At 42.4% G+C, this 24,391-nt stretch overlaps 1 protein-coding gene across 1 annotated transcript in view; it reads left to right on the forward strand.

Moving 5' to 3' along the window:
* The first annotated feature begins 3,639 nt into the window (after positions 1-3,639).
* The window catches only part of luzp1 (leucine zipper protein 1), an 85,545-nt gene continuing 64,793 nt past the window's right edge, over positions 3,640-24,391 (forward strand). Inside the window, exon 1 of the mRNA XM_080413678.1 lies at positions 3,640-3,901. The gene's annotated coding sequence lies outside the window, so the exon portion shown is untranslated. The remainder of the gene's footprint in view (positions 3,902-24,391) is intronic.

Raw genomic sequence — 24,391 nt, forward strand, 5'->3', positions numbered from 1 at the left:
ACACACACTGTCAGTTATGAAAGCAATGCCAACCACCGTGGTTACAACACCAACAGAAGACAATGACAGACTTGTGGTTAATAAAACTGTAACATTTAGTGCCTTATAATCATGCTGCAATATACAGTAAACAAAAGGCCTCTGTTGGGTTATTGCATTTTTTTTTATCACTGCAGGGCATACTATCAACTCGATGTGGTGTCAGTTGCCCTGGACTTCAAAACCAAACACATTAGACTGTGAGAATTGCATGGTGTTGGTTTAACTCAGAGGGTGTGCAAATTGACCCTGTAGGTCTATTTTTTACACTCAGTTAAATTAATACTAAGGATTTTGCCAAAATGTCAGACATTTGCCGTTTGGAGCCCACTGGATCGACAGTTTGTCCTGGTGTGAACTGCTGATGGTGACAACTGACAACCTGTCATTCAGCCTTCTCTGATGTGAATGGTGTGACACTGACAGTCACACACAGCTGAGGATCTAACATGGGGTGAGTGAGACCGTCGAGACGGAGAAATTTGAGAGTGAATCACAGAACGAACTGGCATACTGTATGGTATATTCTAATATAGGCAGTGGTCACTGGACAGTGAGCTTCAGTCATCATGGTATGAACACTTAAACCCAGATGGGCTTAGTTGATTAGAGTCCCCCAGGGGTCTACACTGGCCCCCGTCCGTTTCCCTCTCTACCTTTATCTCTTTGCCGAAAATAGCCAATCTACAAGCTCACAATGACTAAGTCAACATGTTGTGAGCTTGTAGATCTGCTATTTCTGCTGAATGTTTGCCCCGAATAGGGATGCCAGGGTTCAAGATTCAGAAACAATCACTGAATAGGAAGAATTAAATGAACCATAAAGTCAGGACTCAGGGATCATTATAGCCTATTGGACTGCTAACAAAATGCTCTTTGTATAGCTTAAGGTGTAAATAAAACATGGCACATTCAAGGCAGAATGATGTCACTTTATCCATTTCTCACCCCGTAACCATAAAAGGTGCAGAGCTTTTTTGATGTTTCCTCCCTACCATACCATGCCAGGCCCCAGACTAACTTGCATTCCTGTGGTGGAGCCCATTCAACTTGCAATGCCATCCTTTTTTGGGCAATGTTCTGATGATATTCTGACTGTATTGTATTCCATGCATTTTGGATAGGGTTTAACAGGCCGAGAATATTAAAGGTCATTCAGCTATCTGCGTGTAGTGGTGTATAGGCTTACTGTATATCAGGGTTGTCTTAACACAAGTCCCAGGGGTGCCACACAGAATACTTTGATAATATTTGGACTGTATCAATATCACTTCAGTTTAACCACAATCTACACCAAATCTCTTCTCCAAAAATAGCAGATTTATAAGCTCATAACTTGTCACGACCCGTTTTGAGCTTGTAGATCTGCTATTTTTTGGTGAATGTTCCCCTCAGAATATGGATGCTGGCTCAAGTGGTTAAACGTATGAAGTTATTTTCAATCTGTCCTAATGGAAACGGATGTTCTCTCAAGTTTTCCTCGTAAGGGACCAGTCGAAATTTACATAAGGGGGGGCATGGAGGAAAATAGGGGAGGGTCATGCCTTTCTAATTTTGGTCCAAGGGAGGGTCAGCTAATTTTACTTTGAATCCAAGGGAGGGTCATGCAATTTTGAATTGATAAAATAGTCCGTTTTTTATATACCTTTTTAGTACAGCAGAACAGTGGTCAATGACCCCTCTCCATTTCAAAGGATACAAAGAATTCAAATCAAGTAACACCTTGTCTATTTAGAATCAATGACGGTCGTTAACAAGCCATCAACGCACAGCGAGTGTGAACGACCCAGTCAAATCTATTCAGCGTCTTAACGATGGTGGTTGAACAATTAAGCAAAACTTCAACAGGCGTTATTGGAGAGATGCATTATAAATAGGCCTACTATAACTGGATATTCATAATCATTTGAAGTAATTCTGTGCATGTGATTAATGTGGATCTATATGGACAGTTGTGTATAGATGCCTATAGCTCCACAAGTAAAACCAGAAGCATCAGGCCATAATTGATAGCCTAATTTGTTTTATGTAGGCAACAGTGTAGTTGTAGTCACTGTAGTTGATAATTAAAAGGGCAGAGTGACAAAAGTTTTAAACTACTGGTTACCAAATATTCAACTTTCTTCAATCTGACCAGGATTCAATGGGTTTCCCACATGTAAGATGAGAACACTATCCATTCTGCTACCACTACTACAGATACACTGTGCATTTAGCAAGACTGACTACACTACAGCAATGTTCTAATCAATGTGGAAAGCAAAACATTGGACATATCAGTTTTAAATGTCATGTTGTATTTGATGGGGAGGGTTAGGGGTGTCAAGAATTTCACAATACGATACATGATGTTGGGCATGATATCGATATGATATATTATTAATGTTCTTTTCTCATGTATCATCAACATTGGCCATCATCTTATAAATAACGTTATAAAGCAAGTTAGAAACAATTACAAAGTGCTTTGTACACAAATAAATACATTTGTGCAAGCTTAATGGAGAAGTGAAGTTCTCACTAACTATAAACCCATTGTTTCAGAGGACAGATAGACACTAATATAACAAATATAATATAATATAAGACTGCATAACTATAAATTCCACAAACCTCATATTTTTGTCATCTGGACTTTACCAACCAAGTGCAGCCTAGTTATTTCCAACAGCTAAAAAACATCTATAATACCAGATACAGTATAATACAATCTTAGATTAGATGTAGGCCTATTTGAGAGTGCAGATGCATGTCACATTAACGAGCGTCAACGAGCATCAGCTGACACACAACACCTCCCCTCTGCAGTGCTTTAAACTGAAAGTGACTGACTGGAGTCTGTTTCATTTCTCTCCAAAATACCTTGAATATGATGGAGGACATGATTAATAATTACTATGATTATGATAAGCTTTACATTTCATATCATACAGTAAAAACTCCTAACTTTCACCGGCAAAAAAAAAGAAAGTGTTTTTTTTGTATTAAAAAAACAATTAAAAAAATATTACGATACAGTATGACATCATGACAATACCTATCATCACATTTTAATACCACGATAGGCTATATCGTGACACAATATATCGTGACACTTCTAGGCGGGGAGGGTTACTCTTTTTTTTGTAATCACTTGGGGAGGGTCATTGATTTTTTTTTTTTGTCAAAGGGAGGGTCATGGCATTTTAGATCAGGGCACATACATTTCCTCCATGCCCCCCCTTATGTAAATTTCGACTGGTCCCTAACATACTGTATCTTAGGGGGAAATATTTACCTATTTACGTACTGTAAATAAGACATAAATGTAAGGTGCTATAATTCAGGGGTGCCGTGGGTGAAAAAGTTATTTACAGGGGTGCCCTGAGCTGAGCCAAAAAGGTTTGAGAACCACTGCTGTATATACTGTACTGCTGTGCTGACTACTGAGAGAGCTTTTATCATCTATTCAGCTTGAATTCGCTCTTCATCGGATAGACTTGTATGGGAGAGAGGCGGGACTTCACAGCCGGGAAGGGCGTTCTTTTTGCGGTCAGCCCGAGCGGAGTCATTCCAAGGGGTGGGTCCTCCGGCGCAGAAAGGAAAACCCACCTTTTTCATTGTTAGGGGACACGGTGGAATGTGATGGTTTGATCCTACAGCACAGGGAGGGGAATGTAGAGAGGAAAGGAAAGGAACAACGAAAGCAACTCGGGGAGTGAAGAAAAAAAAAACATCCCCCTGTGTCTATGAAGAAGAATATGTGGAAGAACTTATGCTCAACGACACAGTCGTTTGCCCGCATGAACTCTCCTCCGACACGAATCGTGTGAAGTTGTGGATTACCTGCCCCTCTCTTTATTTCCCATCGGATCTATAAAGGGTGAGTTAAGACGTAGCTGTGCCTGTGGACTGTATGGTGTTTTTTTTTTTAGATGAATTCGGTGCTAACGGTTCAGATTGAGCGGCTTCCTGAGTTCGACACAGAGTCGGGACTCGGGACTGCAGAACTCTTCTGCGGCAAGTTTTTGCCAGTGTTGCCATGTCGGCTTATTATAAGTGACTTTGGGCTTGCTTTTCTGTAAAGTCGCTTGTAAATAGTGGTGGTTGTGGTGGTGTTTTGGGCTTGTTTCTAAAGTGTAGTTGCTTCCTTAGGCTTGCTTCCCAATTTTTCAATTATTATTACTTGGTTCTCAAATATTTTCATGAAAATGTTTTGTGCTTTGCAGGGAGCATTTGTGTCGTTAGAATGTTTCAAAAACATTCCAGATATTCCCACATTTTGTTGCAAGAGTTTTTGAAAATAGCGCATCTATAGCACATCTACAAGCACACAACGCGTCGCGTTGTGTGCTTGTAGATGTCTTATTTAAAAAAAATATATAGATTTATTAAAGTGCTCATGTGGCCTAAGTTGCTTCTTTTGGGCTTGTTTTCCTAGACCTGGTTGCTTATTTCTCTCGCAAAACCTGGCAACACTGGGTTTTTTTTTCCTTCTTTTCTTTTTTTACCCCTCCTCCCCTTGTGTTAAAAGGAAGCATAGGATAGGAGTCATAGGACGGACTGCGGCGAAAACCAGGTGGTGAAATGTAGCGGTTCCCACACCACTTACATCTTTAAAAAAAAAATCAAAATCACAGCGATTAACATGTGTACAATTATGTGGCAAGCCAAAACATGCCTTCATATATATTATATCGCTAGCCACTACTACACATTATTATATTTGACTGAGCATAAACAATCCTGAACCCCCGTATGTACGTCATCATTCAGAGCAGGAGCATGCATTGGTATTTTAGGGATTTTTTCTTTTCAACTTAAAAAAAAGTCCTTGAATTCTTTCTCTCTTGCTCTTTCTGTGATATTAATTTATACTAATATAACACACAACGGTGAGCTAATTTAAATCTAGATGTTATAACCTACCACACGAGGCATTGTTTTTTTTCTTTTCTTCTTCTCCCATTTCCCAGTACATTACAAGTGAACAGGAAAGGAATGTTTAGGTTACAGCTGTAACAATGTAGCAAGCTGCAAACTGCCAGTGGTGTAAAGTAACTAAGTACATTTACTCAAGTACTGTACTTCTATTCCACTACATCTCAGTGGCAAAAAATATACTTTTACTCCACTACAATTATTTGAAAACCTTAGTTACTAGTTAATTTGTAAAACATACATTAACCAGTTCAGACCTAATATACTTTTTCTATTTTCAAATGATTTTATACATTTGGAAACTTGTGAAATGGGACATTGTGCATAATGAGTACTTTTAGTACTTAAGTATATTTTGATTCCAATACTTTTATACTTTTACTCAAGTACATTTTGAATACTGGTACTTTTACTTGTAACAGAGTATTTATACATTGCAGTGTTGATACTTTTACTTAAGTAAAGAATGTGAGTACTTTCTCCACTACTGCAAACTGCTCATCTTTTACAGTTTAAATGGACTAGTTTTTGTGCTATCCCACGTAGGCTACAGCTTTGGTTAGAGGTCTTGTCTCTCAAAGGTGCGTTTATTTCCTATAGAATCACAGTTGTTGTTGTGTGGCATTAGGACGACAATAGCCTCCCTACATATCTGGGCATTATGTCAGATTAATAACCTGCCTGACAGCAGTGGGAACAGACTCACTTCAACTTGACCTCTGGCGATGATTCTGTTGTGCTTATGTTTGTCTGTATGGGTATTTGGAAGATGGGCGACTTTGATGCTCAGAGTTAAGGTATTTTTGTACTTGCATTTCACAGTATGAAAATCTTGACTGGGCTTCCTTGGTCTCTTTGTGTGTCACAGGTGATATCGTACTGTTATTTAATGTATGTCTAAACATTATAATGCGGAAGGAAAGGGAGGTAGAACCATGAGTCTGAAAATGGGCTTTTATGTTCCCTTACTCTACATTGGTGTAGTAAGTGTGTACATTTGTTCATATACAGTGTATAGTGTGTGTAAGACTGTACTGTACATGTCTGTGTCTGTGGTGTGGTGTTTGCATGCATGTGTGCAAGTATCGTATGTGGGCTCGTGTCTATGTCAGCAGCAGGAACGGTAGTGGTTGGTGGTGGAATACTAATCTCCCAGGTGGGGCTCGTAAAAAGGCAAAGGCGGGAGGGATATGGAGGGGACCTGCCTTGACCTGTTTCAGACATGAAGGAGGCAACATCACTGATGGCTTTCCAGTAAGGCGCTGCCTCCTTGCCAGCTGCACTTCATACCAGCTTCTGTACCAGCTCTGGTGCTCTGCCACACGGGCCAGCCCAGCCCCTCATGTGATGGAGGTAACGACACAAGTATCTGCAAGTCAGCTTGGCACAGAGTTCAATGGGCACAGGCTCCTTTAAAAGGGTCTCTAATATGAGAATCAGCTAGAGGATTCATATATAATGTGTGAAGAGGTGACCTTTTTCATGACTGTGCAGTTCAGTGATCTGTAGGGGCAATACGATAAAAGTTGAAAGTGAAGGAATGTGAAGTGTTTTAAGTGCTCTTTGTTAGGCAGATTGTATGTGATGATTGCTGAATGTTTTAGTCCTGTTCTAGTTGTAGAATTGGACTAACTGTACTCTTTGATCTTTGCACACGTAACGTAACTTAACTGAACATGCTTGCTCAGTCCAAAGACAGTCCATACTATTGACACAGAACACGGCTAAATCCTGAGTTGTAATTTAACTCTTGAGTGTACAAATGGACCCATAACACTCAGCTACTAGAGGACTTTGTGTTCTTGAAGGTGCCTTTATGACTAAAGAGTGAAAGTAAAGCAAAGATCATAGATTGTATAATGTATTGTGACCTGTTTGATAACTGTCACCTGCTGTTGCAAAGTAAAGCCTAATTTATGATCGTGTGGCCTGCGATGCGACACGTTGTGGTGCAAGCTTAGCTTGAAGATCAGTTATTTTAGGCAAGCGACAGTGTCGTGCGATTGGAGTATAAATTAAGCCTAATAATTATCTGCCCTCTTCTATTTTATGACCTCGGGTCATACCACGCACGATTGGTTTTCCACTTCATGGAACGTTGTAACCGCCCAATGAAACTGCCTGTGCTGCTTTGAGCGAAACCAAAAACTCATCATTATGGGTGTCCAATAAGGGTAATTATCAGACTAAGCGTTGGACCTGGGGATTACGGTGTGGCTAAATGACTGCTCTGGGGATTAAATTAAAATATTGCGGTTTTCTGCCTGGGAGAATCAGACCACTGGGCACTTCAGACCCAGCCCAGTGATGCTGGTATTACTGCCACTCTTGCACATCACGGTTTATACAGAATACCGCTATTATTTGTATAGTAGGATCACATAAGTGTGGAATTACATTAGCATTTATAAATAGTGTAATAACTCTTTGAAAATGAGCTTGAAGCGTAGATGCTTTGCCTTTTCCAAAGTGGATAGAGGCACAATCCCAGGAACATCTGAGCTGCTTGTCTGTGATCATTTGGAAATACAAACAGGGGGGGGGGAATTACATTTCAGAGTAACTCGGTTGCGCTTTAGAGTTATTATCTACACCAGGGTGAATGTATAAATATGAGTAATTATGTGAGCCAGTGCTTTTAACACTTTTTACGAATACAGAGAGATAGACACTAGATAGACAGATATACTGTACATTCATACATGGACAGAATGTCAGCTATTTTCCACTATTTTCGAAATACACCATCGTAAGACGAAGTATAAACTGGGGGCTTAAGTGGTCAGATCAGGCTCTGTGTTCCTCTAGGTCTAGGAACAGTGAGGATAAAGTGTATCCTGTGTGTTCCTCTAGGAACAGTTAGGATAAAGTGTATGCTGTGTGATCATCTACCTCTAGGAACAGTTAGGGCCCGTACACACTGCAGGAGATTGGGTCCGAGATTGCTGTCGCCGACATTTTTTGGCGCTCGCCGACAAAACCTCCCGATCTGACGCAGATCGGCCTTTGATCTGCGAGATAATGCTCGCTCTGTGTGAAAGGTTCCGCGAGACGATGTGGCCGCGATTATCCGCTCTGCGACGGCTTTCCGACCGTTTTCAGATAACTACCATGTTAGATATTCAGCTCTGTCCCAGACAGGAGATCGGACAGTATCATACATTATGAAAGGGTCTGCGAGGAGATCCACGCTACAGCCAATGAGAGCACATTACAGCCACCGTGGCCAGGGGAGCGTCGCTGGATCTGACCACAACAAACAGTCCCTACCGCAATATTACCGTCCAGTCCTGTATTAAGTTAACATTATAAAACAAAATGAGAGAGTGAGCGAGCCTGGTGGTGGGCTGTTTATTTTAGAGGAATTGTACAGAGAGAGAGAGAGAGACAGACAGACAGAGAGTGAGAGCAAGAGCAAGCTCTGTGTGTGTGTGTGTGTGTGTGTGTGTGAGAGAGCGTGCAGCATGTGCACGCTGTTATGAACAGCGTTGCCAGATGTTGCGAGAGAAATAAGCAACCAGGTCTATGAAAACAAGCCCAAGAAAAGGCCACTTGAGCACTTTAAACCTATTTACAAATACATTGGATATTTGAAAATAGCCGATCTACAAGCTCACAACGCGTCGCAGCTATTTTCAAATAAAAATCTTGAGAAAATTGTGGAATATTTTCCAAATCCACACAAATCTTGTATGGGGGTCAGTGATGGCACAACATATTTACAGAAGGGGGGTCTGCGGACAAATACATATTATGTGTTGTTTAAACCACTGGTTTAAACAACATTAGGAAACAAGGCCAAATAAGCAACTACACAAATAAGCCCAAAAAATGCACCCCGCAACAACCAATATTTACAAGCAACTCTACAGAAAAACAAGCCCAAAGTCGCTTATAATAAGCGGACATGGCAACGCTGTCACTGACGGCTTCTGCGCACTTGACTGCGAGAGAGGGAGAGAGAGAGAGAGAGAGAGAAAGAGCGAGAGAGGGGGGAGAGGGAGAGAGGCATATCACGGGATACGTCGATTAAAATGAATTGGAATAAACTCAAATGTATGTATTGGGTCTGACTCTGGAGATAGCATCCTAGTGAACTATCCTACAGTGTGTCAGCCCTTGTCGGGGATCAATCCTGTTGTGAAGACCACAACGATATTATGACAGCCGATTTCAAGAAATAAACTCCTGCAGTGTGTAATGCTTAACGATCAGATAACCCCCCGAGCACTTTAAGGTCCTGCAATGTGTACCTGCCTTTAGGATAACGTGTATGCTGCGTGTTCCTCTAGGAACAGTTAAGGATAAAGTGTATCCTGTGTGATCCTCTAGGAACAGTTAGGATAAAGTGTATGCTGTGTGATCCTCTAGGAACAGTTAGGATAAAGTGTATGCTGTGTGATCCTCTAGGAACAGTTAGGATAAAGTGTATGCTGTGTGATCCTCTAGGAACAGTTAGGATAAAGTGTATGCTGCGTGATCCTCTTGGAACAGTTAGGATAAACTGTATGCTGTGTGTTCCTCTAGGAACAGTTAGGATAAAGTGTATGCTGTGTGTTCCTCTAGGAACAGTTAGGATAAAGTGTATGCTGTGTGTTCCTCTAGGAACAGTGAGGATAAAGTGTATCCTGTGTGTTCCTCTAGGAACAGTTAGGATAAAGTGTATGCTGTGTGATCATCTACCTCTAGGAACAGTTAGGATAACGTGTATGCTGTGTGTTCCTCTAGGAACAGTTAGGATAAAGTGTATGCTGTGTGATCCTCTAGGAACAGTTAGGATAAAGTGTATGCTGTGTGATCCTCTAGGAACAGTTAGGATAAACTGTATGCTGTGTGATCCTCTAGGAACAGTTTGGATAAAGTGTATGCTTTGTGATCCTCTAGGAACAGTTACTGTAGGTTAAAGTATGTCACTGAGTGCACAAGCAGAAGTGACGTACAGTTTAACCCATATATCTTATTATTCTGTAAACAGATAGCCCAGATAGAATTAGGCCTGGCTTGTGCGGATGTGTGGTAGTTAGCTATTCATAGTGATAGACTTTCACTTTTAGCTCCAGGCAATAACCCTCTCAGCCAGGAATAGATGACTGATAGATTCACACAGGACACAGGATGATGTTTGGAGCATTCAAGAAAGCGTCTTCCTTGAAATAGCACAGACGAATCGTGATCTCTTACAGAGGCTTTGTATAAAAAGCCCACACACAGCTGTGTGTGTGTGTGTGTGTGTGTGTGTGTGTGTGTGTGTGTGTGTGTGTGTGTGTGTGTGTGTGTGTGTGTGTGTGTGTGTGTGTGTGTGTGTGTGTGTGTGTGTGTGTGTGTGTGTGTGTGTGTGTGTGTGTGTGTGTGTGTGTGTGTGTGTGTGTGTGTGTGTGTGTGTATACACACTTTGTGATAATGTAATAATGGGTTCAGTATCCGGGACAGAGACTGCTGTTGACAATACGCAGGCCAGCTGGACCCACTGTTGTCTGCATGTCTAATAAGTGTTGGCCGGCCAGCCATAAAGATGCGTCTGTGCAATAAAAGAAAACGTACGTAAAGGGTTGCAATATGTTTTTTTTTGTGTCTGCACATTATACCTCATGTGTGTGTGCCTACCAACAGTGGCTGTGTTACTGGTCTTAAAGCTGCCCTCATGTGTTTTTGGATGTTTTTGTTTACCGCAGACACCCGGGGAATGTTTCTTCTATTCTCCCCTTTGCTTCTTCTCTCCTGACTCTCCTGTACAAAATTCCCTTCTTCCCTGCCTCTTTCCTTCTTTCTCCCATCTCCTTTTCCTGCTCTTTTACCCTCCTCCTTTTCCTCCATCTCGACCTTTTTCTCTGCCTCCTGTGTGAAGCTTTTCTCCCCTCTCCCCTCTTCCTGCCTGCCCGCCCTCCGTGCCAGCTTTCTTTATCAGTTGTGGGCTGGTGGAAGGGCAGGGCTCTGTGATTTCAGCTGGAGTTCAAACTACTTGAACTGAGTTTTTGGGTGGGGTAGGGGTTGTGTGTGTGTGTGTGTGTGTGTGTGTGTGTGTGTACTTGCCAAATACTGCTCTGTTTCAGCTGTCATATGCAGCCTGGCTGTGTGGAGGGGAAAGTGCCGTACGTACCCTTAGGTGTTCATGAATTGTCTAACCCTGTTTAGATTTCTTCTTCTTTTGTGTATCGGCATCAAATGTCCTACTCTGTGTCTTGCAGCCACGCCCTCATCTCTGGTCCAACTAGGAAGAGGCCTTCCTCTGAAGGTGGTCTATACAGGGGACAGGTGTTGACTATGTGATCGGCAGTCTACTCAAGCTCCCCGCACTCGCATGCTGCGCAGTCTGCCAGGCCCCACTTCCCGTTAGCGTGCTTTGCAATGCAGCGCGTTTCGATTTTTTAATACATCTTTTAACACTTTTGAATAATTAAAGTGATTAAAATCAGCTACGTAATTGCCGATACCGATGTCGCCAAAACGGTTCAGTAATGGCCAATAGCACTGTGTGTTGGTCTGGCTGTAGTGTGTTCCTGCCAATGTGATTTTTGTATCGCTCCCAGCTATATGTTTATCTGTTGTCACATACTTGAAAGTGAGTGTCAGTCAGTCATCAGGTAGCCTGCATTGCAGCTCAGCCTTCAGTCTTGTTCTGTCCCTCATTAATACACACACACACACACACACACACACACACACACACACACACACACACACACACACACACACACACACACACACACACACACACACACACACACACACACACTTCATGCATGCAGTCCATTCCAATAGATGTCTAGCTCTACAAGACTTCCATGTTGAGGGGAGAACAGAATCTGTTGACCAAACATCTCTCAGTGTGTGAGAAATCAGTGTGGCAGCCCTCTGCTGTGAAGCTGCCCTTGTTACTGGTCCTTAAACGTGACAAACGGCCCCCTCATTACTGGGTGCCGTGGTGGGGCTCTGACAGACCTCTGTGTCAGGCGGCAGTGAGGCCTCAGTACTTTGCCCAGTTGCAGGTGACAGTGGATTTGCAGGAGCGAGGGGGCTCGCCATCAGGGAGGTCTGAGTACTGAGTTCTGTTGGCATACTGTTGATATGACAGCAGGGGGTTTGTTATAATATTATGTCAGTGGGTGATTATTGGATTTGGTGAATTAGAATGTTATAAATTATAAGGTCTTCAAATTCAAATGATTGACCATGAAATAATGCCAACATATTAAATTATTCCCATGACCAGAGTCATTAAATGTTGAAGTATCCTCCACCCCCCCCCCCCCCCCCCCCCAATAAATACATAAATGAAATCAGTGAAGCCTTTAGCTTCAACCATCTCTACTCTTACTCTTTCCATGCCCCTCAGGCCCTCAAAGTGACACATTTATTGTGCCTCATACTCTTTTATGTTCAACAAGCTTGCTATCCAGTCATGTTAGCAAGCTTGGCAGACTCACATTGTCTTTCCTTATAATTATGCAGAAAACCCCATGGCTCAATTGAAGGCTATATTTGAGCTGCATTCCCAATTATGCCTGTAAATCTGCCACTGCCCTTGAGGGTGACAATCCATCGGCTAGCAAGCCAAGAGGATAACATGATAGTTTGTTATGCTTTGAGCTTGCAGCTGCTAATACAGACGTGGCAACAAACATACAGTATATAAATTGAGATGTTCAGAACAACCCCAGTTCCATGCTGTGTCTTAAACTGCATTCTGGTCTTCATTCTATCCACTTTTTAAACTGGTTTGGATCTATGTATACAAGAGCGGTTGTACCAATAGGATCTGGAGGAGGAACGTGATTCGAGACATCTTTTATGGTGAGTTATAAAACGGGCCATAGACGCACTGTGAAGTGTGCTGACTGTAAACAGATGTCTTCAGTTCTCCCCCATCAGTATTCCTCAGGAATTATCCACAGGTTGTAATGTTGACTCTTACCAGACTTCCACACTGCCTCATCGCCCCATATTTCAGGAATTCTTATTTATGTGCAGCGGCAGCCATAGCTCCCCTGTAGCTCTGCCTGCAACCAGTCCACTGACCTGCTGTACACCAATTGAAGGCTTTGTGAAATAAAGCATGTTATACTAAAAGAAAGGGAGAGAGAGAGAGAGAGAGGTACCACCATGTCATCATCTGGTCTTCATTTGGGCTCCCCAACGGTCCACCATTTCCTTATCACAAGGACACAGACAGACGTACAGTCTGTCAATGTTGTGTCCATTGATGCCACACCAGAATGTAATTATGTTTTGCGGTTTCTGTTGCTTGATGAGTCACACATGTGTGATAGTTTTCCACCAGCACTGCCTCTGGTGGCGGCCTCCGCAGTCCGAGTCCAGGCCAAAGAATACTTTTTTTTAATTACTATAGCTATTTACATTTTGACACAGCTATTTAGTTTGTCTGCTCTATGCCTCTCTCTCCCTCTTGTAATCCCCCTCCTTTCCCACGTAGTGTCAATCCAGCCTAATTACTATAAAACCCCGGCCCAAAATATACATGTGGCTGTTAAGGGATATCTTGGTAGCTGCAGGTGTTAAGTCCTCTAATGTTTAATCAGAGGCCTGGCCAGACCCCATATGGCTGGAGTTTGGACTGCACTACGGTAGTATGTGGGTCATCGTGCTGCTACTGTGTGTTTTGATGTGTTTTCAAGTTGACCTGAAATCATTATTTTCTTCGTGTAGTTTTTTTTAAACTAAATGGCTGCTGTTATGGGGGAGTTTGGTTTCTGCTGGACATAAGAACAAGTTGTTTTACAGAAGGTCCCCGAGTGCCTGTTTTGTTCCCTATATGTCTCAAAAATGGCTACTTCAACAAACCTGAAAGAGAAGGATGGGGGGGGGTGGAAGAGAAGCAGACTTCAAGAGTGTGTAGGAGGCACAGCAAGCCGGGGAGAGGGAGGGACTGAGAAGTTTTAACAGGGGAAGAGTTAAAGTTAAAAGACATTTCTTGTAAATTCCTCAGCCACATTTTTTGTGTGTTGTTGTTGAATCTTCTTAACTGGCCAATATTTCCATTGCAGCCTCACTCCTTGTGATTGTTATCAGTTCTCTCTCTCTGTCTGTCTCCCTCTCTTCTGGCTGTTCTCACTAAAGTAGAGCCCCCCCCCCCCCCTCCTCTCATTCTCCTCCCCCGGCCTGGTCGAGGGGTATTTTTGGAAGTTAATGAAAAGAGAAATCTGAACTGCTTACCCTTAAAAGGCATGTCTGGGTCAGCTGGGTGGAAACTTGCGTTATTAATGTCCTTAACATTTTCTGTGTGAGGTTGCACAAGTGTGTATGGGTGTTTGTGTAGTATGTGTGTTGGTTTGAATGCATCACAGGCGTTCACACGCTGGGCACTGTGTAGAACACAGGAATGCTGTGGTTTGGGGGTGCTGGATGTGAGGGAGGGTGGGCTAGCTAGTCTACGTCTTTCAGAGGGGGGAAACGGGGGCATATTTGGCATATTTCAGGAGCCATTCCAGTCTGGTTCAAGGTGCATTCTTCTCCTTCCGAGAGGTCTGGCCGGCTGAATAGCCAGTCAGGAAAGGAAAGGAAAGGAAAGGAAAAGGAAGGTGGACAAAACTCTGTGAGGAACATCACGCTCTACTTCCCTGCAGGGCCACAGGTCCACAACAGTCCGGTCTCATGACACTGTTGCTGGGAGACAGCTGAGACGACGAGTCATTCTTCAGTATTTATTTGGAATCTGTCAGCCAAAAGAGACGCTAACCAGGAGCCCCACAAGATATGAAAATACAAACCCACTTGCCACCTACCCACGCAGACACAGATGTCAAACTCCTGTGTATCAGCACAGTAATATCCATAAAAGGCTGTATTTGGAACCACTGTCCCTTACTCATTGGTAGGTTTGTGTGTTTTGGGTCCCATCACTAGAATTTAATGAATGTTTATGTGTGGGAGCACAGTAATAAGTCTCTTTCAACTCCTCTTCCATGGCTTCGTAGTTAAACAAATGCTCCCAACCCTCTCGTTCTCTCTGCTAGGATTTGTGTTGTTTTGGTCTGTTATTTTCAGCTGGTAGCCTTGACATCTGGCTGAGTGTACAGTGGTTCTGTTTGGTGGTGCCGGTCCAGTGTCCAGCGGAGGTCCGGTCATCCTGAGGTCATGGTTTGGTTCTGAGGGCATCCAGATGTGTCCTAACACCCGTAAACTTGGTATTTAGATACAGTAGATACTTGGTACTCTTATATCGTGATTTGTGCAATTCAGGCAATACACCATAAGATCACTGGGGGCATCAGAGAGAGGGGTGGTGGGTGGTGTCATATACGGTAAAGATTTGCCATGCACAAGGTTGGAGGAATTACGGTAATCCGGAAGGCATCGCCTGTTGTTTTGGTTTTGAGACGGAGTTGGACCTGTTGCTTGAAGAGATGGAAAGATTTATTTGAGACGTGGCGTTAACTTGTTATTGAGAGAGTCTAATAAGAATTAAGTTACAGCACAGAGCTTGGTGAAATCAATGCCTGCTTGGGTGATCTTTAAACATCACATAAACAAGTAAAACGTAACCTCTTGTACTGTATTTGGGAATATTATGGGTATTATAATAGTTTTAATGCATAAATAGTTTTAATGCATTATCCATGTTCGTCCTTCGCGTGCGAAGATGACCAATGACTTCACGATGTCTTGTGGGTGCGAAGATGGCTGATGAGGCCGATCCTCGCACGAAATGTCTGGTTGCCACTATGGGTAGATTTGGGTTCTCAATAATAAGTAAAGTAATTGTATTCTTGAAGGTGTAGGCAGAAACCTTTTGTGTGTTTATAAATTGCATAAATTGGATGCTATTTTTAAACTTTACTTGAAGCAGCCAATGACCACTTATACTTATAGTAACATTATAATGGATTATAACAGTGATTATAATGCATTATACAATTATTATGATGTATTAAGAAGACTATGAGACTTATAATACACTATCCTCCTGGCCAAAAGAAAAAGTCAGTGTGTGACCAGTAATTATGAATGATGTACTATGATACTTGACCTTATAAGTCACTATAACAGGCTTTATAATGTGTTATGATTGCATTATGAGTGCTTATAACTGTAATTGTTATGTTCTGAGACAATTATAATGCATTTAGACCTTATAAGTAATTAGGCTTAATAAGTAATTAGGCTATTATTCAATAGGCAATATATGATTCAATCTAGTATAAAAGTTCAGTAAAAACAAAATGTGTTTTTCAAACTGATTTGCACATCTTCTGTTTTGTCAAAACATCGGTAATCTGAGGTCTAACCCTCTTCAATGTTGGGATCGGCATGGGACCCAAAAATCTGGCATCGGTTGGGCTCTACATCAAATACTGAATGTCTCTCACATAAGATGATAAACAAGTTGTTCCTGCTAGAAGGTGGCTGACACACATTGTGTGGTGATGGAAGCCTGAAGAATATTGATTACATTTTGCCTGAGGTACCACCTCCTCAGAGCCGCCTCTTCTGTCCTGATAATATTCATGTTAAAACCGGATGGAACGTAGGTAGGCAAGTTGTGAGTCTGTTAATTCCTTCCCCATCCTTCTGCCCTTTTAACTTGTTCCATACTGACCGTGTTTGTGTATCGGATTCCTCAGCCAGCAGGATTCCGTTCTGAACTAGAGAGAGGGAAGGAAGGAGAGAGAGGGATGGAACGATGAGTACAAGATCCACAGAGGCTGGAGACGGAGGAGCGGGGAAGCAGCAGGCTACCTGTAAAACATGACTTTTATAATGATCGGGAGCTGTGATTTATCTGTTCCTTGAGAAAGAAGGAGAGGTAAAATAAAGGGGGATTGTGTAACAGAGCAGCCCTGGACCAGCAGGAACTTGGAGCACCCAGCAACCGATCAACCAACCAACCCCACACAGAGTCGGGGCTAATTTATATCGGAGGACCAAGTATGCGTTTACCATTAGATTGCCACAGGGCCTGTGCAGACAGACTAGTAGGTTACAGCGTATGGTGGCAATTCAGTGGTCCTGTCCTTCTCCTTTGGACTAACTTCGTTAATGTCACTCTGCCTAGGGGGTAACGAACGTGTCCTCGGATCTGTCACGGTGAACAAACATAACAGCCCCCCCCTGTCTGTCTGTCTGTCTCTCTCCCAGTAAAAGGAGAGAGAGAGAGAGAGAGAGAGAGAGAGAGAGAGAGAGAGAGAGAGAGAGAGTCTGAGAAAAAGACAACAGAGTTTGGGAGTGTGGTGAGGGAGGGATGGAGGAAGGGATGATGACTCAGACACCTGTGTCAACATCCTCAAAAGTGGCATTCAGAGACATACTTCCTTGATATCCAGTTAGAGGCCCATACTATGTAGACAGCCCTGTGCAGTCTGTGGGGTAAGAGGTCTGTCTGTCTGTCTGTCTGTCTGTCTGTCTGTGTGTGTGTGAGAGTGAGCACAGGGTTACTGACGCACGCACACACACAGGAATCTTCTTAACACACTGTTTACCAAAGCTAAAAAGTTTGGGAACCACTGCTTTAACACATGGCTGGGTGGCCTGCTGGTTAGTGAGACTTTCCCTGCAATCTGAAGAACACACACGTTTGTTCACATCCCCCACAAGAAAGAGAGTGTTCCTGTCAAACATTCTGGTCAAGACACTGAACCCCTGCCATTGTAAACATCAGGAAAATGTGCTAAAAATAAAAAGGTAATAGATCAGATTTACTTCACTCAAAAGTCCATGCATACATGCATGCATCTATGCACAACTGGCGTGTGTGTGTGTGTGTGTGTGTGTGTGTGTGTGTGTGTGTGTGTGTGTGTGTGTGTGTGTGTGTGTGTGTGTGTGTGTGTGTGTGTGTGTGTGTGTGTGTGTGTGTGTGTGTGTGTGTGTGTGTGTGTGTGTGTGTGTGTGTGTGTGTGTGTGTGTGTGTGTGTGTTCTATTTTTGCACAGTAGGTGGTGAGGGGATGACATCAGTGACAGAGTGATAAACTGGTGATGGATGGAAGCCATTTATTCCTGTAGCACACACACACACACACACACACACACACACACACACACACACACACACACACACACACACACACACACACACGTGCACCGGTCCCTCTGACCTGTACTAAGCCAGAGATCTACAAAGCAGCTCTGAAAATAAAATTCCTCCAGCGGATTATTTTTCTTGTGATCAGAAAATATACATGTTCTCCGAGAGAGGAATGTTGAGGCGCCATGGCAACCTGGCCTACCCTTTCCTCTCTCTCTCTTTCTCCCACTTCCCCCTCTTCTTCTGTTTCCCTGCTCCTCCTCCTGCTTTTAGCTTTTCTGCTTTTACTCTTTTACTAACTTGGATCGGACTTCTTAAACATCAGAACGTTTGCTCGTTGAATGTAAACCCTCGGTTTGTACTTCTGTCTCGTTTCCTTTCTCTCTTTCTTTTCCACTTGTGTTCATTCTTCATCCCACTTAGTCCCCCCCCCCCCCCCGTTCCTAAATTGCTCGATACAATTCGTTGCACGCCGCGTCGCACACCAAAAATAGCCGATATACACAAGCTCACAATGCATTGTGCTGCAATGCGTTGTTGTGAGCTTGTAGATCAGCTATTTTTTGGTGCATGACGAGACCGGCGTGCAAGGAAGTATAAATCCTGCTATACGAAAGCGTAGTTCCCCCCCATCCTTTTCCCAAAGGCTTCTATCCATCCATTTATTAGCATGTCTGGTTATAAGGGCTGTCATCATTGTGGTGCTGATGCATACAGAGACAGACAGCAAGAGTTATTTTCAGCCTTTCTCTTTTCCTGCTCTCTCTCTCTCTCTCATTCTCTCTTACTCTCTCTCTCTCTCCCTCTACCTCTCTCTCTCCTTGGTTTTGATTTTAGAGGGGATCTCCAACATCCATCATCGGCGCTTGCCTTTGTGAAGGAACCAGATGGGTTTGGGGGGGGGGTTTAGCTGTTCCTCACGCCAGAGTTGCCTTTGGAACTTCTTCTAGTGCTCGCTGTCCCAAACGGACCTCAGAAACAGACCATGAAAACAAATGCGTACAGTAGAAACCACTGAATGAACATCTAGTTTAATAGGGAAATAGTAGTCATTGGTGGTGGAGTTGTTTTTGATGGTGGTTAGTAGTAGAAGAATGAGTAGTAGTAGTTGCGGTGCTTTATTATTAACTCATTCCCTGCCTAGAACGACTAAAACGACTTCTGTCCCATAAGCCCTGTCTGCCAAGAACGACTAAAACGACTTTTAATTTTTTTCTTATTATTTTTTTTTAAATTTGACCCAAAGACCAAGGAGATATGATTTTTCGAAGATCTAGACTCCCATCCACTTCCTTGTTAACTTAAAACTTAAACATTTTATATCTCGGCTCCTGAGTACTTTTTTTTTTCAATGAAAAATCTCTGGCAGTGGGCAAACGCAAAAAAAAATAGTTCTGTCAGTGAATGAGTTAAATAAGTGGAATTTTCCTTTAACTTGCCTGAGGCAGGCATCGAAGATGCATGTAGTCCATAATGTTTGCATCCCTAGAACCCTACCTTTCTATTGTTATTGTATAGTCTGTTGACCTATAAAGAGTGAGTGAGAGACTGTTAACCTTCACAATGACATTAGGTGGGTTGCTGAGGCTGTTAGCGCACGCACGCACGCACGCACGCACACACACACGCAACTACAGGGAAACTCACAGACAGAGACCATATGCGAGTCATCAACACTCCACCATCTGGTGGGCTCTCCATCTCTGTCCATGTCTCTGTCGCTCTCTCTCTACCTCTCTGCCCTCTTTTTCCTTCCTCTTCAATTCTTTCTCTCTGTGCCCATAATAACTTTATTGCAAAATCAACAAACACTTGGTTAACTCTTAGCACCGTGTCTTATAACACAGCCATCATTGAACGAGGGCTATATATTTAGTTGCAGTTAATGAGATCGCTGTAAGCTTTTATATTATATTTTTCCATGATCCCATTGAGGGCGATTAACTCTGTCAGATGTGATTGGTTTATTGGTCAGCATTCACCCATCGGAGGATAAAGCCCTTCCTACTTACATGCATGGAATGTCTGGCTCACCTTCAGCAGAGGTAGGTGGGTGTGTGTGTGTGTGTGTGTGTGTGTGTGTGTGTGTGTGTGTGTGTGTGTGTGTGTGTGTGTGTGTGTGTGTGTGTGTGTGTGTGTGTGTGTGTGTGTGTGTGTGTGTGTGTGTGTGTGTGTGTGTGTGTGTGTGTGTGTGTGTGTGTGTGTGTGTGTGTGTGTGTGTGTGTGTGTGTGTGTGTGTGTGTGTGTGGAAGGAGACATAAGGACACAAACACATGAGAAATTGAGAACTCGGACTCAAACGTGCAGAGAGCCCCACAGGAATCCTATAACACTCCCAAGTCCCAGAGTGGCTCCTTTGTGCACTGTGGAACATTGTGGAATACCAGGCATGTTTTATGATCCAGCATTTATCCGTCTCCCTCTCTTTTCCCCCTGAGTCTGGGTTTATTTGTCAAAGCAGACTCCCTCCTTCTCCTTACCCTCCCTGAGTGGAACAATGCCAGCTCGTGGCTTTTACATGATAGCCTCGCCTGGATCGCGAGGTTTGCACTGTGTGCTGCAGAGACATACTCTGCTCAGCATCCTCCTTTAGACTTAACTACTTAACCCATTAAGACCTGAGACCGATTCTACAAATGTCTTCTAAATCCATATCAACGACCCCCAAAATGTTATGTATTTGGCCGTGGACCCCCATGTCAAAATATATTGTCTCCAGGGACCCCCAGAAGCAAAGATTTGAGTTACAAATGTTCGCTTAAAAAATGTATATATTCAAAGATTTGCTGAAATTTTCACGATTTTAAAAGAAATAGCAGCTCTACAAGCTCGTAGCGCTATGAGCGTGTATATCTGTTATTTTTGAATAGCCAAAGAAATCGAAAATGACACGGATGCGTTCCCGGTTTTAATGGGTTAAACCCCAGCATCCGTATTGTGGGGAAAGCTTTCGTTGACAATAGCAGATCGACAAGCTCACAACCGCGACGTTGTGAGCTTGTCGGTTGGGCATTTTCAGCGAAAGTTTTCCTCACAATAACAGAAAACAGAAAAGACACTAGTATAGAGCCCTGAGAGACTCCGCTCAACCATAATGGGGTTTAAGTGGTTAAAGGAGGAGTTCACCCAAAAAACAACTTATTTTCTATCAATTGCACGCCCTGTGAAGCCTTGAATCCATGGATTCTTTTTAGTTTTTGTCGCATTCCTGAGCTAATAATTTGATTCCAGTCTCCTACCGGCTAATGTATCCGGTAGGAGACACAAAGTAGATTATTTGTGTCTCCTACCGGAAATACACAAATTATTGTCTTAGGAATGCCACAAAAACAAAAATAAATCCATGAAATCAAGGTTTCATGGGGTGTGTAATTGATAGAAAATAAGTACTTTTTTGGGTGAACTCCTCGCCTGATTTATACTTGGTTGCGCACCAGTGCATCGAAAACAGCTGACCTACAAGCGTGGGCTTGTAGATCAGCTATTGTCGGTGCACAACACGTGCAGACATCAGGATCTGTGCGTGTGTCTGTGCGTGTGTGCGGATGCACCTTCTCCCTGTGTGTCACTTTTATAGACGGGTCTACCAGATGTGGTTGTGTGCATTTTCATTTGCCTGGTCAAACAAGGGCACAGTGGCACTTGGTGCCAGAGGTTGAGAAGACCAATTTATATTTTGCTGCACGACCGTGTTAGTTGAAAGTATTAGTAAATTAGCCCTAATGCTGCGTTCACATGGGCAGAGATACAAAGATACAAAGACACAACAATACACAGCATATTTGTCGCTCTGTCGCTTTGTATCTGTGTTGCTCAACGCGGTCGTTGACGTCATCAAGCGCTGCGTCATCGGAGCTGCAGTTGTAGTTTTGTATCTTTTGTAGCAGCTACAAAGGTCGGATGTTTCTTTGTATCTTCACGTCACTGGCTTCCATTGAAAATGAATGGTAGACTGTATCTTTGTATCTGCCCATGTGAACGCAGCATAAGAGCAAACACTCTCACACTCACTTGTACCGTGTTTGTACTCTATCCATATTCTACTTGTTTTATCCCCCCCGACCCCCCTTCATGTCTCCCTTTTCACACCTTTCCATCCCCCTGAAAGGCTCTCACCCACTTGCACCTTTCCTGTACTCTCTCTCCCCCTATCTCTGTCGGTCTCTGTCTCTCTGTCTCTCCCCCCCCTCACAATGGTTCTCCCCCTTTTTAGGTGTTGGTTTTGGTGAAGAATGCAGTTAAATCATTGTTTTTATCTCTGCAGCCAGTGAGTTCCATCTGGTCTCTCTGGTCCATGCCAAGCCTCTGAGACGCAATTGACCTTAAAAGGAAACAGTAACTGCCTATCAACTAACTCTGTGCTACCAGTCGAGGACCGAATGTCTCCCTGCTGAGACCTGGAGCAGGACTGATGATTACTAAAAGTGGGGATATGTCTTTAAGTACTATTTAATGTGTGCACAGGAATATCCCCGGCACACGCAGGTAAAGTAAGTAGGTCGGAGAGGCTTAGGTGGAAAAAGAAACAAGTCAACAGATATGATATGGCTATTCTTAAATCTGTTCAAAACCTTTGTTTGGCTGACAGACCTAGCACTCCAGGAGCGGTCTGTTAATAGTGTGAAATATATCAGACTCCGATCCCATGCTTTGTGTAACCCATGTTACCATGCCTTAAAATAGGATTTAAAAGCTACAAGGAATTAGCAGTAAATAAAGATTTCAAAAGGAATATCTGTCATGAATATTAAAATAGAATCAGCAATATATTAAATATTGCATAAAATCCATGAAGGAAATGGAGCTTTGTGTCCAACAAAATAAGTCCCTGCTGTACAAATGTCCTCAATATAGAGAGGTCTCACATAAAATTCACTTAAGGTGAAGGTGTTTTATTTTGAAGTGTAATGTTTTGGGTGGCACTGGAACAAGACAGACCTGAGATCAGTGACACTTTTCACTGACCAATCAGAGCCCTGCTTGCTGCAGGAGTGAGTGAAGGAACAGACCTGAGCCCAATCAGAGCCCTGCTTAGTGCAGGAGAGGGTGAAAACAGAACGTCATATTCTAGAGACACTCTCTTTGATCTAAAACCAGAGGAGAAGCACGTCGCATCTTCCTGGAGATTGATTACACATTGAATAACGTTTTCAAAGATACACATTGATTAAAGGGAGAACCTCCCATTGTGCAGTTGATTGATCTAAAACACAACGTTAGTGAGCTTTGATCCTGGAAGAAACTCACGTAAGTGTTAATTGACAATTGACCTACTTTCACCCACATGTGTGCTACTAGCAGTATAATGGCTGCACACATTTAAACCCATTGTGGCTGTGAGTGAATCTAGACATTCAAAAACCCTTATCTGTTCTGTTCCTATGTCACCTGTTTCTATAAAGTGATGATCCATGCTGTGTGAACCATGCCCTTGCACAAAAGAATATGAGAACTCAAACTTGATTGTTCTGGTGAGTGATTTGATTCCATATACAATGGTTTTCAAACATTATAATTTAATGACTGTTATTGTTATTTCTGATAATTATATACTTCTGTGATTTATTGACTGAAGATGAGTAAGCAGTTTATGCTGATTGTGAATGTGAATACATAGAGAGTAATCCTCAATTTGGCCTATTTTAGGCTGGGTCTTTTAAGAGTGGATTTCAACTGTGGAAGTCTTTGATCTACAACCAACCGTGGTGAAGAGTTCAGCAGTTGGTGAACAAACCCATCTGAGTCCATCCGAAACTAACTGTTGCTTTGATCTGGAGAACTGGTAGGATTGACTATTGCAAAGAACACTGAAGGAATAGTTTCATGGACATTTCATTCTTTCCACTGAACTGAGAAAACAAAAGGAAAGAAAAAGAAAAGAAGACACACTGTTTATTGTTTTAAAGGGTATTTTTGATACAAGAAGTGAACAAGTTTTTTGTTGTTATAAAGATATTTTTTGATGAAAAGGTCAAACTGTATTTTGATATAAGAGTAAAACATTTCATATAATCATTTAATTTACTAAAAGGTTAAAACCATTTCATTTCATGCTTTGGGGTTAAAATTCATTTAATTGATATACTGAGGTTAAAAACTAAACATTACTTAGGATTAAAGGACTAAAAAGTATTTCATAAAAAAGCTTCAGGTTTAAAAAGGGGTCGCTATATAAAACAAGAACAAAATAAGATCTTCTCAGGATAGAAACAGTTCAATGACCTAATCTTAGGATAAATAGGAACACAAAAATAAGATACATAAAAACTTATGTTCAAGACTGACCACTAGTCTAATTAGGTGGTGTTTTTGTTTGCACTAATTCTACAAGCTGGAAAAAGCAAAGTGTTCACTGTCATCCCTCAAATTCTATTTTATTTTATTTTTAATACATTTAACTCTCTTTAAACGTATCTGTTGGTCTCTGAGTCTTCTTTATTGTTGTTGCTCACTCC

The sequence above is a fragment of the Gymnoscopelus braueri genome (genome assembly GCF_963280865.1).
Source record: "Gymnoscopelus braueri genome assembly, chromosome: 19".
NCBI classification, from domain to species: Eukaryota; Metazoa; Chordata; class Actinopteri; order Myctophiformes; family Myctophidae; genus Gymnoscopelus; species Gymnoscopelus braueri.